Raw genomic sequence first — 14,359 nt, forward strand, 5'->3', positions numbered from 1 at the left:
GGAATGCTACGTTCTAAGAATATGCAGCAGGGTGATGTTCATCTCATGGACAAATCATCTGAAAGTCTTTGTGTTCTTCATTACTCCCCTTCCTGCTGGAAACACTGGAAAGTAACTCAACAAGATGACAGTTTAACAGCCAAAAAAGATGACTCTCTGAAGGCTTTTGACTATGTTGGATTGGATTTTCTTGTTGTAGTATGAGAGAAATTAAGGTTTGGAATAAAAATTTAAGATGTGGCTCTATCAAATGTAGCTAAGGCCATTAGCAATTCCAAGCAAACTCTTCATTTTTCTTAGTACTTTCTACTGAAATCAGGGGTGAGACAGTGTTGCTCTATATCATTGATTCAAATGACTTTGCCAATAGAAGCCTTTGTTGCAGCTGTCAGGCATAATCCAAATATTAGAAGACTCCAAGCAAACGAAGGAATATCACCCAGCACTCTACAGAGATGCTGGTTTGATACTGATGTCACAGCTATCTTTCCCTTTCCTTTCTTACCTTGACCACGTTATTTGACAGAGTGCCAGGCTGCAAAATCAGACCTGATAAATGCCAGACCATACTAGTTTATTTTTAGTGAGAATGCCAGTTGCTCCAGTCAGTTTCCAAATCTAGTATATTACTAAACAGTTCAACTCTTTAACACTGATTAACTCCCAGTTATTTAGTATTAACTGGGCGTGTCTACACATACATTTGCACTGGCTCAAATTTACTGCACAGTAAGAGGGAATAGGCCAGCATCTACATGCATTAATGCTGTGTGTAGACTGACTTGGGACTAGAGCTAGTCCTAAATCAATCCATACACACAGTGTTACTGCGCAGTAACTAAATCGGGCATAAATTTGATACCTGCATCATGCAGGTATCAAATTTACACTCAAGTCAGTATAAAATCGCCACATTTACTGCACAGTATGAGCATCTACATGTAGATGCATGCCCATACTGCACAGTAATTGCAGTTACTGTGCAATCAATGCACACTGGTAGACATGCCCATTTTCCCTTTGTGTTTCTTAATTTCTGGGAAGAAGCAGTATGTTGGAAGCACCTCCTGACTAGCCATCAAGATGAATTCATTCTCACAGTTCACATGTTTGTTCAATACGCTCCTGGCTTCTTGCTTTATTTGGTACCCAAAATACTTCATTGGCAGATATTTACATGTGAATTTGTGGGGGAAGGAAGCAGTCTCAGATTTCCTCCAAAGCTCTTCAGAAATGTCATTTCAAACAAAGATTTCCCCAGTTTTGACTGAGTCTCCAATATGTACTTGTTTCTAGATTATCCTGACAAATCACATTTCATGAAGCTAATGGCATTGGGACATCAACAAATCCATACCAGCTAGACTTTTGATTACTTTAGTTTTGCTAATCAATAACACGCAACAGAAACATTGTGTATGGCTTGTTATTTTTAGTTTTACTAGCCTGTCTCGCCCTGCCAAAGGAACAGGCTGGTTCCTTGTCAGCATGAAGTTGCTATGAACAGATTCTCACCATTACTAAACATGCGGAAGCTGCCTTCGAATGCTCCTAATGATCGGACGTGTTGATAAATTTATCTGCTGCTTATAATGTGGTATGGAGTATTAATTGCTGATCAAGGCCTGAAAGATCATCCTGTGCCATACTATTATGCAATTCCTGGCCACAAGTCTGAACACAGACGCTATGTTCTCTTGAATGGGCAGGTCAGCAAAGCACGTACCCTCAGTGACAGCCTAGCTCATGGATGTGTCCTCACTCCTTCACTACTTAGGAATGACAGCAGTGACTTATCTGACACACTGGCAAGGAGAGTAAGTTATGCTGACAACATCATTTTTGTATCACAAAAGTGAAGAGCCTACCACCATCAGCAATACCATATAAACTCTGTAGTAATGGCACATTGAGAACCAGTGTCACCTTTTGTGATCAATCCTAGGGCAGTGCAAAGTTTTGGATGCTGATTTGATTCAGAGGAGATTTGGCTTGATTCAGTGGCCGAATATCTGAATCCGAATGGAATCAGGGGACTAATTAAAAGGTCTGAATCGATTCAAAGTTCTCTGAATCAATTCGGAAAAGATTCGGAGAGCTTTGACTATTTGGGCAGTCCCCACCTGCTGCAGCGGGGAGCTGGAGCTGGACTTGGAGCTGATAAGTAGGGGACAGGGGAGGGGGGCTAGAGGACGGGGGCGAGAACCATGGGGGGACCCCTGCCAGGTCCCATCCCTTGCTTGCTCCCCCAGTCCCTCCAACCCCCGCAGCAGCCAAATCTCCAAAATCAGATTCCGCCAAATCAATCTGAACCATTGAATCGAATCACTGTCCCCCCCGAATCGGCTGAATCCAAATCCAAAGTGAATACGAGCTGCTTCGCCCAGGCCTTGTCAGCATATATGAAGTGAGCCTTATGAGAACTATGTCAGACTAACCGTGACATAATTTTGACTTTGCAACCCCTTTGGGGAATAGACAAGTGCAAAGATAGAAGCAAAAGCTAGCTTCAACTGAGAACTCATGGACACAACATGGAGTGCTGATACACACTTACTTCAAACAGTATTGTTGACTATTTTGTACCTTTCTCAGTAGAGAGCACACTAACTAAACCTCATCAGGTTGATACCAAGAAAGGAATCATAACCAGAACATTAAAATTAACACCATTTAATGGTTGTCTGTTCTGGCACATATTTCAAACCAAACTCCACAAAGATGCACATGCAGCACATGAATACAATTGGACTATGACCAACCTGAATGTATCAGTTCATAAAGGCCCCAAAACCTTCTGGGCTAGGTACAGAGATTACACATAAACCAGTTTAAGTGATCAGAAACTGGTTTAAACCTGTAGCAGAACAGATGTTCAGTGCACATAAGCCAGTTTGAAAATGGCTGAAACCATTTTGAGATAAACCTGACTGAATGTAGTATCAGACTTAACTGATTTGGCTCAAACCAATTTATGCAATGTATATCCAAGACCCCTTTCTGGTTTAAGTTAAATCAGAGTCCCCCAGCATCCCAGCATGCTCTCTCGGCTGGGCGGGGCTCTCTGCTCCAGAGCAGGGCTGGCCCCTCCCCTCTGCTCCCTGACTTGAGCTCAGCACAGACTTGCAGGCACAGCAGGGTCTTCTGGCTTCCCCATGCCCTCCTCTCCTCCCCTCACCACTCGCTGCTTAAGCAGAGATCCCCTCCTCTTCTCTGCCACAGCATGGACCATAGCTAGCATGTGGTATGCTAGCTAATGCCAAGAGGTGTTTTTGTGTGTGTGTGTCTCTCTCTCTCTCTTCAATTTCACTATGATAGGCAGACAGAACAGTGACCACTTAGGGCTTATTCCCCAAAGGGGTTGCAAAGATGAAGATTGTTATCAGTCCCCTCTACCCCACCCACCCCCTTCCCCCAGCTGGCTTGCTCGCCTGTCAGTTTGCTGCAGACAGTATAACAAAGCAGGGAGGGAAACTGAAAAGCTCCATAACATCAACAGATGCATGCACTGCTGGCCTCCCCCCACCACTTGCCTCAGAGTGCTAGCCCAGGGCTTGCAACACCCACCCTTTGATCAGCCAGCAGGGAAAAGCCTGCGACAGTGCAGGCAGACATCCCTAAAAGAGAGAGTCCTGCTGGGGCCAGGCCATGCTCCCCTAAGCTCAGCTCCCTGCAGAAGGGAAGGGAGGGCTGCTCTAGCACCCCTGGATTCTACCCTGAGCCACTGCAGGCATGTGCCTCAGTGTCCTCAGTCCAGAGAGAATGTCTGTCCAGTATCAAACCTGTTCAGCCTAGCCAGGTTAGACTAACCTGCAAAGATGGAATCAGTTCAGGCTCAGGCTTTTTGAATGTCTGTCCCTAGCCCTGAAGATGCAACTGAAATCCAGCCAGCCATTTTGGAATCAGTCTAATTCTCATCATTCAATCTTCAGGCATACTGGAAAGAATTTGGAATATAGCAAACATCTAATTGCTTACCCCATTAAATAACTTCTCGGCTTCAACATAGGAACAATCATCCACATGGATTCATTCAGAAAATTTCATGGCAACAACATGCATCTCTCACATCTCTGGAAAATGAGAGAAAATGCACTGTGTAAATGAAGACATCAGTCAGAAATGATGGAGCACTTCGTAAAAATCAGTGGTCTTTTTGACCATTTGCCAAAGGTGTCTCAGAGTTATAGCAAGGCATTTTCAAACTATCCACTAGATTATATATCTAGAATGGCTAGTTTGAACATCACCTTACAAAAGAAAATTACTGACAAAGCTAGGTGGGATGCTATTGGAGGAGACAAATGAGTAACAATTAGTGTTACGTCTAGATTTTGAGAATATAGTCTGGAACCATGGGTGCATAGGAAGGGACTGACAAAATCTCTAAGAGATTTGATTAAACTTCCTCTTATTTTGCAGAGCAAATGTAATAAGTGACTGGGGTTCCTTTTTGTTCTTCTTATATATATTTGAGAAATATTTGTTTCTTCTTACTTTGATTAGCTCAGAGATTTTTGGGGGAGAAAGTAATGTGTGAGGAAGGATGATGTTCCCATTAGGTTTGCAAATGTGCACAACAGAAGAGTTTTCTTCTCCCATTTTGGATGTATTTTTGGTTGTGCAGAAAGATGCTGAGTCAGTTTTCTTTTTTTGCTGTGATCTGTTTAGGTAAGTTGTATCCTAATTTTGACTACAATTCTAAACTCACTAATTTATGCTTATTTGACTTAGTCATTGATTTAGGGACATTATTGATATGACTTACCACCTCTTAAGAGCCTGCAAAATTATTAAACATGTTTGATGTATTTAATATAAAATACCTCTTAGCAAGGAAGTGTACCAAAATCTGAAATTAATGACTTGGGCAAATATGCATATAAAAGTGAGTTCAGGATTGAAACTCACCAAAACAGACTGCAATGATAACCAAAAAATTATGTTTCCTGGCAACTGAAAAGACATCAGAAAACAAAGACCAGAGCTTCAGTAGAGTTCCACTGTTTTCAACCACCTATTGAAATCAATGGAATTGTCCTTTTGTAGAACTGGTCTATAAATTGGCAAATCAGGCCCTGTTTTAGATGTGTTTTTATATCAGTAAACACACAAGGTAAAAAAATATTGAAAAGAAGAAACAAAGTGAAGATGCAACGTAGCTTGTACCCTCCAGTGGCACTGATCTTTACAGCACAGATACTTTAACAGCCCCCTGCTTAATGTCTAGACCTACTGGGACTCCCCTTCAATTCCCTTACCCAACAGGAAAAGGATAAGAAATGCTTTAAGATATGCAGTGTAACAGTGCACAAGCCTGTGATGGGGGTCAGGGCTATAGGGACTCACTGGTACTACTGAAATATGACATGCTATACAGTACAATTTAAAGGTTACTATTTGTATTATAGTGAAATCAATATGTTGCCTCAAAAAAAAAAATTAAGCAAACTACAGATTACGCGAGAAAGTGCAGAAGCATGCAATCTACCCCACCACTACAGTGCCCTAGATTGAAAGCATGGTAGTGCAAGTAGGAGAGCACTTGTCACATAGGCAACCTCTGTCTACCCCACAAGTATAATTACCCTCTCTCTTACTAAGAGTCAAATAATTAAATTGATCATCTCTAAAATACCCCCTCAATCATTCCAAAATCAAAAGTAAAAGCAAACTTGGACAACTTACAGGAAGCAGAAAATTCAGGAAACAAAAGGCTTGAGTTGCTAAGCATATATAGCAGTTTGCCAGAGCAAAGTGTTTTCAAAATGTATTGAGATGTGCAAGCTTCTTCACATCTATGCTACTTTGTCACAACAGCTTTTGCTGAGGAGTCCTTTTCAGCCCTGCAGCCTCTTCAGATGTATTTGCCAAAGACAATAGAATGGGGAAGTTTGAATGGATTAGCCCTGTAGCTGTACATCATTATACAGATGTGAGGAAAAGACAAGTACAGGATGGTTTTGTAAGAAAACTGAAGTGAAAAGGCAATACATTATGACCTTAGATCACATGCCATTACTTTGAGAGGATTTTACTGAATTCTTCTTTTTGGCTTCTCAATTTTTGTTCTGCTAAAAGTTATCTGCATCTCTCCACTACTCCCAGAATTGGCTTTGGACACAGTCCTTATTCCTAAATCCCATCTACACCACTGACTAGGCACATACTACAATATTGTAAGCATGTGGGGCTAAACAAAAAAACATGTACTGTGTCCTTATTAGTGGGGTGAAAAGAAGGGTAAAGGTATCACCCCATTGGCAACTCATTACCACAAGCAGCTGCAGTGTGTTTCAGGTAAAGGTGGTCTACCCATGGTAGAAAAGTCATGTTGCCAATCTGGCAAGTAGTGCATGTAGCCGCCATATTGGAATCCAAGATGGCTCCTATGAATTCACATTTTGGTCAATATTTCAGCTTCCACTGGGGTTATAAAATTAATTCCAATGGTGGAACCAACATTGTATGAACTCAGGAGATCAATCATAATATTTCTGTTGTGGTAGCCATATTGGATTCCAAGATAGATGCTGCAATTTTATTTTTGTTCATTATTAGATACACAAAAGAATTGCAAAATTGCTATATCACATCTGTTCTGTTTTAGATTACCTCAACATGAAAACCTCCAATAAAGATTGTTGACAAGAGACACACTCTTATCACCCTTAAGCAAACATAACAATGGAGCCAATAGTATGTTGAGTCAAGTGACACTCAGGAGGTATGACTGTGAATCTACAAGATGCATCAGATGTTTTGAAGTAATTTTGCAGTCAACAATTAGCCAGAGTACACCTGGTTTGTAATTGTGCGAATAAACAAGGCACTCATTCAACACAGGACAGTTGCTGAATTTGACATTGTTATGGCATTATTCTTGACAGACTATCATGTTGTGTTGATCCTGTGCTGCAACACTGCAAAAGCTTCAGTTGGCACCATTTTTGGTACAGTTTTTACACACAAAGGACATAATGGGAAGCTGTTAAGAAAGTTGCACTCTACCATCAACATCAAGTGAAGAACACACTACGACATCAAGCTGATCATTTACTTCAACAGTTCACTGGAGGACATGCATATTCTGCCAGAAATATTCTAGTAAGAAGAGACTGAGTCAGGCATTCTTGTTTGAATCAGCCAGTGTAATACACAAGCTGGCAAAGAAGAATCGAGTGCTGTGCTGCCAAATTGGTTTTGAAAATATAATAGCTGCTGAGGCACGTTACCATCCCGAAATAAGGAGGGAGGAACAACAGAAGCAACAAGTGTCTCATTCCCATTCACATGTAGGGGTTGCATAAGAAGACATTCTTCTGTTTCCTGAAGTGAGAGCATGGCATCAAGTTATTGATGAACTAGGTGCTGGTTTTGCATGGAAAAATGCATACAGTCTGAAAGATATACTTGAAAGATACTGCAATTTAGTAAAAGATGAAGGTGGTGAATGTCCTCTGACCACACTGAAGCAAATGAAGCAAGAACTTCAGACTTACTTAGATATTCTGAATGCATGTGACAAAGGAGGGGAACCTGTGAACACCATTATCCAGAAACATCTTAGTGCAGATGTTATTGAGAGCTTCTATGCATACAAACCCAAATCAAAATTGAAAACCTTCTAGGATACAAAGTCAGTTATGGGACAACGCAGCAAAATGAAACAGATACAGAACACAAAGGAGATCCTGCAAAGCCTACTAACAGTGGTTGCAGGTGGTAGAAGGTTCAACATACACTCTTCTACAGCACAAACTGTTGAGATACCCTCTGTCACTTTTTAAACCTGACAAATTGCTCAGTATGGCTGATAAAGCAGCCTTTTTATGGATCATGATTGGAGATAAAGCAGTAACTTCTGCCACATGCTACCTCTGAGAAATCAGCTGATATCAGTTGACAGCATTGCTCTTGTACAGAGAACAGGAAAGCTGAAAACTACACAAACATTTGGAGATTTGGTTGATTCCTTTGTGCAACAAGTGTTTGCCAACTATTCCAGCATGTGTAATTGATTCTACATTGTTTTCAGTCAATACATACCCCCTTCATAAAGTCAGGCAGAAGAATATTAAGGACTCAGACTACTACGTCAATCCACAGAAGCATAGCAGCAGATAACTTTCATTATCGTCAACACAGAGTAGTTTCATATCCTTACCAGCAAACAAAGAACACCTAGTTAATTTTCTTAGTGGGGAGCTTCTTAAGGAATCACACCAATGTTTCCAAACTGAAAAAGTGCTCATTGTTAATGGTTTCATTGATGGAACAGCAGAGCACTTCAGCTCATGTGACGCTTCACAACAGCATTCACAGCAAGGAGAGGCAGACACATGAATGTTCTTACACAAAATTAACATGCAGTTGGTCAAGGATACTCCTCTCCAGCATTCTCCTGTGATGACACGGACATACTGGTACTTTTTCTATAGCATAATCTTGCGCCTAAAGTTTGGATGAAGAGAAGCAACCCAGTAAAATTCATTCCCGTTCATGATATTGTGTCAGAATTGCCTGAGCCAGTCTGTGCATCTCTAATTGGATTCCAGTGTCAGTAGTTGTTACACCACTAGCCAGTTCAGTGGTCACACTAAGAAAACTGCTTGGAAAGTGTTCACATCTACTGGCAGGTCTACAAAGTAGGGCTGATGTTGATAAGGACTTGTAGAGTTGTGTAGAAAAGTTTGTTGTGTTGCTGTGTCAGCTGTCAATATCCAGAAGGGTCATCAAATATGTTAAGGTGAAAGTATTCCACCAAGGAAAAGCCCTGGCTAAACTTCCACTTACATATGACTCCCTTCTGTACCTTGTACATAGAGCCAATTACTAAAGTCTGTTTTGGCAAAGTGTGCTTGAACCTAATCTACCGTTGCCATCACCTGACCAGTGTGGTTGGCAAGCTAAAAATGACAGTTAGGTTCCTATCAAAAACATGCTTGAACCATTACCAGCAGAATATCTTCAGATAACAAATAGCAAATGCAAGATGGAATGCCAGGGACCAGCATGCTCCTACAAGCAGGCTAACGTGCCATGCACTCCTGGCTGCAAGTGCTGAGGCACCATGTTGCAATCCATATAATAACTACAGGGGTTGAGAAACTGATTCAAGTGATGAAGAGATCTGAAAAGCTGCAATTACCCATTGTATTAGTGTTATATATACTGTTGTATTACCATTATATTGCCATTGGATTAGAATATTACATTTTCCTGTTGCCTTGAGCTGCACACGTCTGTGCGTTTCATTGCCATTGAGTTATATATTATTAATATCTGACTTATCCACATTCTGAAATAAAAAAAATTGTATTGTCTTATTCAATATAATTCAAAAAGGGGGCCAACCTGAGTTATAATGATTTCAGTACTGTAGGCCTGCGATGAAATTTGTAGTGATAGAATCTGTGAGGTCTTAGTATTATTTCAAGTATTGTTTACTAGGTTTTTTAGTTATATTGAGTCAATACATACATGTTAATGTGTCAGCCATCTTGGAATCCAATATGGTTACCGCAACAGAAATGTTATGATTGATCTCCTCAGTTCATACAATGTTGGTTGTCATTGGAATTAATTTTCTAACCCTAGTGGGGGCTGACATATTGACCAAAACATGAATTCATGGCAGCCTTCTTGGATTCCATTAGAGAAGCTACATGCACTACTTGCCAGATTGTTAACATGACTTTTCTAACATGGGGAGACTACCTCTATTTGAAACACAATGCTGCCACTTGTGGCATTGAGTTGCCTATGACAACAAAATCTAGAGACAAAATTATTGGTCAATTTATACCCTACTATGTGCCTATAGTCTTCACTGAAAAGCTGGAAGTAGCAGAAACAAGATTACTTCCTATACTGAGATAGGATTCACTTGTATCATATTTACAACATGGTACCGTTCATTTTGAAATTGCAAAGCTGTTAATATCGTCAAAAATCATTTGTATATTCATATATTAAATACTGATGTAGTAAAATTACTTATTGCTAAAACAACAGAGGAATTTTCAGGGTTATAGATTCTGCCACGTGCTATATTATCGTTTCTTGTGCTTGGTATTTTCTGTAAGTGAAACAAACTAAGGCAGCACAAAGAAAACCTTTCATTATTGAAGCTGTTGTATATCATACAATATGCTGAATGTTGTCCTAGTAGTAAACTCCTCAAATTTTTGCTAAGTGTGGCAATAGGCAGTGTAAGAATTATTTCACAGTAATAAAATAATGATTTACTATAAATATGCATGATATTTTTAAGCATACAGTACTCTGGATATTTGACAGTGCATTGGAAGTATATATCTGATAAGCAAGACATTCTATTCCATAAAGAGATGGAAAATGGTGGAAAGGCAGAGATCAGCACAACTCCCAATAGAACACTTGAGGCATATTTTGAAAAAGGCAGATGTGCTGCAACTCAAGTTGTGATTGAAGTTAAAACTGTCTCCCAGACGTATTCTGCTTCATTGCTGCCCCTATTTTCGCCTTTGTAGTAAAGTCGCTATCTCAAAATCTCCTTGCTTGAGAGAGGGAAAAAGATAGGCATTTGAGTAAGATGAGCTTCCTCCAGGCAGAAGACATATTGCCTATAAACTGTCAGGTTACCACTGAAGCACATTTGGGTTTGGTTTGAGAGGGAAAGAATAATCCTTCTGGAGATTACACCACTTTTGACATATCTGAGCCACGTCTTGTAGTTAATGCTGGTCCTCTTTTGGAGCCATACCAACTGCTCTGTTTACTAACAGACACTTTCAAATACCTAGGAATGCCCTTATTTACCATTATGAAGTGCTTAACAAGAGACGTAACATACACAGATGCAGCCCAGACAAACAAGCTAAAAAGGACTTTAAGTCACCTTTGCAGCCTCCCAGTTCTGGCTTACTGGAAGCAAAACAGGCCATGAGGGAGCTACTCTAAATTAGAGCTGCCCTGCCTGCACCACCTCTGGGCAGTTCCATAACATGCCAGGGTTTTGCTTCAGTTTATCAATCCACCATTGGAACAGGGGCCCAAGAGTAACTGGCAATCTGGGATTTGTTATTTTAAAGTGGCTCCTCTGAATAATCTTAAATATATAAACTGGGGTTAGTCTATACCAGACATTCTGTTGAAACTAAGGATATCCTCTAAGGTAAGAGTAGACCATTTGTATTGAGCAGTCCCATGGTTTTGTGCCTCATTGATTTATGTTCTTCTTGTCTTCATTGCAAACTGAGCTTTGAGTCTGGAAACCAACCTGGATTCTTTCTGGCCTGTACATCACTACCAGCAATAAAAAAGTTAACAACCAGGCTTATAACATCATTTATACCTGTGCAACATCATTGTATAAAGGCAACTGCAGATATATCAGGACTGTAACTTAGGGTAGAACTTGGATTTGTAATTGAAAGTTATTTAGCAGGTATGTTAACCATAACCCAGGTCACAATAAAATACAGATTATTCTTCCATGGTTGAATTGACTGCAATGCTAGCAGCAGGAAGTGGTATTTAAAACTTAATGTTGCCACTAAAACAAGCAAATCTACTTGGGATATTAGAAGCAGTTCTGTAAAGTAAATGCCTAGTCACCTCTCTAAGGACACAGCATACACTGAGTTCATTTCCTCAGCAGAAGAGAGGGACCAAGCAGAATTTGCACTATAGAAGCTCAGTGGTTACAAGTATCAGACACATCATCTCCTTCCCTGAAGATGAATATTATGATTTGCAGTCAGCTTGACACAAAAAACTACTGCTCACACTAGAACTGATTTACATGATATCCTCTGAGAGGAATGCTATCTTTCTATCACCTGGTCAGCAGTAGGGCACTGAACACCATTATCACGTAGTTATTTACTGAAAAGCATGTTAGTAAGCATACAACATAAACAGTTACATTTCTAGCGTACAATTCATTTTTTCTACTGTGTATACACACTTTTGCCACAAAACTACTTGCTGCTCTTTCATAGGCCTACATTCCCTTCTTCTTCCTTTCTCTTTACTTCCTAGCCCCCTAATTTCTCTCTCTCTCTCTGAGTTGTTACCTCAGTGTAAAGCCAGCCTCCCTTTTCCTCCCTGATCTCTAGATTCAATTCTCCATCTTTATTTTTCAGTCTCTCTCCCCCAGGATTCCTAAATCAGTGGGTTTCCTCTAACAGTCAAATTTCTAATACCAGTTTATCCCTATCTTGCTTTTTTAAATTTTTCTTTCCACCTGGACTTGTTCTCCTCTTATTCAATCTGAGAACATTCACTGCTGCTGTTGGGAGGTGGGGGTGAGGGGAGCCAGGGTGGGAAGCAGGGGAAGAGAGGAGCATGGTATCTTCTCCCTGCCTGCCCTTTTGTTCAAGGCTCTATGAAAACCACAAATTACATGGATTCTGGTCATTGGGGCAAAAAGAATAGCTGAATGCATACTTGAGTTCTGGCTACACTAATTTTTATCATTGGGATTGCTAAGAGAGATGCACCAGTAGAGTTTGCTAATACATGGGAACTGTAGCTCATGGTCAGATTGGTACAGATTTGGAGTGGGGGATAGGGGTTGTAGCAGAGGATGTGGCCGTCTTCCTTGGATCTCTTGAGCATATTTTAACAGCCTTTGCAGCAGCAGGACATAAGCTGCCATGGTCCCCTTGCTTTACCTGTGGCAGAACAGGGTGTTGTGTGTTGTGGCTGTGGCACAGTTGACTGTGTAGTTTTGCTAGTAAGTTAGACAGTGGATTTGGATAGGGTGGTGTAGATAGGTATGATCCTGTCCTGGGCAAGAGTTTAGACTAGATGACCTCTGGAGGTCCCTTCCACCCTTAATTTTCTGTGACTCTATTTCATTATACATGCCTTATTCCATTCTTGCTCCATAGATTCTCCTAATCACCAGACTATTATCTATGCTGAAGGACTAGGGGTTTCTCTGTCATTAGTACTTCTACCCTGGACCTAAGAAAGTTTCAACAAGGCCCACTCTTCTTTTAAAAAATTGTTTTGGCATTTTCCAGTTGAAACAAGCCAAAAAAAACTGCAACCAGCTTCTAGTTTCAATATCTAAAGGGGGTATAATGAACAGATTTAAAGGACCAAGATCATCATGCTAATCATTTCCATATTGAACTACTATTTTCCTTATACCTATTGCTTCCCATTTGATGTCAACAGCCCCTAAAAAGCTGCTCAGTGGCTTCAAAGGAGAAGATAAAATAATCCCTTGAGATGTGTGAAACCCCAATGCCTGTGATCAATGCAGTTTTGTCAAATTGGCCTACTACCTGCTTCCTTGGGCACTGCAATATGGAGAAATGGGCACCCTCCAGCATAACTCTCCATTAGCAGAGCTTCCTATTCACTCCAGCGTTTGCTTAATGTAGTTGAAGGGGTTCTTTGATTTCTCCTAAGCTTGCATCACATCCAAGTTTTAATTCCTGGGTGTTCTAAACAGGATCTGTATGCATTTGGAACTGAAATTTGCCACATTTCTGAGATATAAATCAAATACAGCACAGTATATTCACAAAAACTCCACTGTCTGCACTGACTATTGTTAATTAATAGGACAGCATCAAGTTAGAAAGAACTTCATTCCCTAGCTCTTTCCTGAGCACCCTCACCACTGGCATTTGGCAAGGCTGCTAAGCAGGGTAAGTAGGCCCACCTCTCGTCTCTCTTCTTTCTCTCACTGATTCTGGCTGTTTCCCTCACAGCTGTTCCATGCTACTGACATGACTAGTCAATGAGTTAATGAGATCAAAATAAGAGTAATTTTAAACTTCTCCTTCATCTGTTCTGCTGTCTTGCTCATTCTTCTTCTAAAGCTGACATGCAATTAAATGAGGTAAGCTTCCAAGTGCTCAGCAGCCACAGCCAGGATAAGGTAGAAAGGCAAAATGAATGCCTTTTCCCCTGCCTGACAGAACATCCCCCATCCCTCCATCTTCTGTAAAAGTGACTGAGAGACAGAGGTGATCATGGTTCTCAGTATTTTGTAAATATATATAAACAGGGAGCACAGATATGGGATTAACAAAGGTGTAGGGCCAAACAGATTGAGATATTGGCACCTGTTGAATCTCTTACTCTTTGGAAACAAATAAGAATGATGTGCTTTTTCTTTCACACCTCAGCAGAAGTGACTGCAGTCAGACTGAACACCTTATCATCAAAATACACTGTGAACAGGGTCTTCTGAGAAAACCAACCCAACGCCAACTTTTATAATTATTAGAAGTGTTCACTTTCATTAACAAGGGGGTAATTGTTTCTTTTTTGTAATTTGTTCTGAGATAAAAGGAGTTAGTTAATAATTTATACTGTACTATGTAAAAGGGGCTGTGAAAAGACTACGGAA

Source organism: Crocodylus siamensis, chromosome 5 (assembly GCF_052110815.1).
Source record: "Crocodylus siamensis isolate JL-2025a chromosome 5, ASM5211081v1, whole genome shotgun sequence".
Lineage (NCBI taxonomy): Eukaryota > Metazoa > Chordata > Crocodylia > Crocodylidae > Crocodylus > Crocodylus siamensis.